This window comes from Cydia splendana, unplaced genomic scaffold (genome assembly GCF_910591565.1).
Source record: "Cydia splendana unplaced genomic scaffold, ilCydSple1.2 scaffold_119_ctg1, whole genome shotgun sequence".
In the NCBI taxonomy this organism is placed as follows: Eukaryota; Metazoa; Arthropoda; class Insecta; order Lepidoptera; family Tortricidae; genus Cydia; species Cydia splendana.
In genome coordinates this window covers 49,725-51,647 of record NW_026946844.1, presented here as the reverse complement: position 1 = coordinate 51,647, position 1,923 = coordinate 49,725, and the positions used below count along the sequence as shown (strand labels likewise).

General features: G+C 37.1%; 1 long non-coding RNA gene across 1 annotated transcript; it reads left to right on the top strand.

The window, feature by feature from the left end:
- Positions 1 to 393: 393 nt before the first annotated feature.
- Positions 394 to 1,484, top strand: LOC134805480 (uncharacterized). The gene is made up of 2 exons (XR_010146296.1): positions 394 to 504; positions 1,282 to 1,484. It is a non-coding gene; the product is annotated as an uncharacterized LOC134805480 (long non-coding RNA).
- Positions 1,485 to 1,923: the final 439 nt, after the last annotated feature.

Genomic DNA, 1,923 nt, shown 5'->3' with positions numbered 1-1,923 from the left:
AATATAGTACAAGTACGTAAATATAATACCTAGACGTGTCTTGCTTGGTGCAGTTACGTAGGTATGCTAAAAGGAACGTTGGAAGACCGATGCGGCGCTTTAAAGACTGTGCTAAGCGAGACATGTCTGCATTTGAAATCGACCACCATACCTGGGAAGCCTTAGGTGAAGACCGTGATGGATGGCGCAAGCGTGTAGTGGAGGGGAGAAGATTATGCGACCAAGCCTGGTTTAAGATAGCAGATAGCAGAAGGTGTCGCAGAAAGAAAGGACTGGAACCTCAGGTGGCATGAGCTTTCTCTGCCCAAAATGTGGGAGGTCGTGCCGCTCACGCATCGGCCTCCACAGTCACCAAACCCGTTGTCTAAACAGCAATGAATTAAATCGTCTACAATAGACGGAAAGACCTGTGATGATGACGTGAATTGCCGATGTAGTAACGGAACACTACTAATCCTAAAATCTACATATTAATCTGACAGTGTCTACTGTTTGCCACTTCAGGTAAGTTTGTTTTGAATACAAAGGTTAATTAAATAATTTATCACCACACCAACTGGTAAAGGCCCTCTTGATTGTTCAAATACTAATGAGAAAATTGCATTTTTCCCACATGTGGGGCAAAGTAATCCGATCTAACTTTTCAGTTTCCTTATGTTAGCTGGTAGAATTTACTTTTAAATGATGATTTTGAATTATAAATTCTTTATAATGTTCATGTGGATTTGATTTTTTTGGTATTTTGTAGTTGGTATTTTCCCTGCGTTGGCGTGGTGATATATTTTGTGTTTCATTAGGTGGCAATGTTTGTTTAACCCTCGTGCCTTGAATTCTCACAACGCTCAAGATTCTACTTCTCGAACCACTCGCTACTCTCATAGTTCAAATCTTCTGCTTGCTCAGGAAACAACATTAGCATGAGCGGTTAAACAACTGCTTTGCCCCCTTGTAAAACGAATAACTATTGTCAAGTTTTATTTTAACCCCCCATGCTAATATTGATTAGCGAAAGATTCCAAAGTATTTAGTGTTATTTTAAATAACACATGCACTGCGTGGGCTATCAAAATCGCTGCAGACTTTTCTTGGTCTAAATATATAATGGTTAGTGTTTGCCACTTAATGCAAGTGAAATTAAGCAAATGTATGTAATCAATTTGCAAACAGACTCCAATGTGAAGGCCAGCCACGCTTGCCCCGCAGCGACACCTTATTGTGACTGTGTATTAACTTTAGTGTGATATTACATTTTATATATAACAAATATGTTTCTGATTTCAGGACCCAGCCTCTAGCCACTAGAAGTAGCAATGTATGCAACAAGAGAGTGAAGATGAAATAGTCAATGCATCTCTGTACCACAAGTAAAATATTTTGAGTGGAAGATGGTTGAGATTGATTCCTGTATCGACGGACAGACACATGCTATGAAGATTCTCTTAAAAATAATAAAATACAATTAATAAATTCAATGTTTAACATGATAGTGACTTTATTTTGTCTACCCACCAATAACCAATTTGTTCAATGCTGGCGGGCAATGGCAATATACTTAAATATTTGATGTGGTTTGAGGCTCAATATTTTGACAAAGATGGCCAGCCACTAAAAAGTTTTAATCCTAGATTAGCCATTAGAGTGTGGCTACCAGTCTGATTTGTTAATTGTTATATAAGTACAGTCAGCGTCATATAGTAGGTAGCATCCAAAGTATTCAAATAGTTCGGTACACCATATTATTTGTATGGCGTACTGAACTATTTGAATACTTTGGATGCTATTTACTATTGTGAGCTAACTTGACTGTTAACTAGAATAAAATAAAACATGAGAACACAGAACATAAATCTTATTTTATTTCTTTATTGACTGCATGAAATCATTAGGTGAGATTATACATATTATTTACATGATAAATTTACA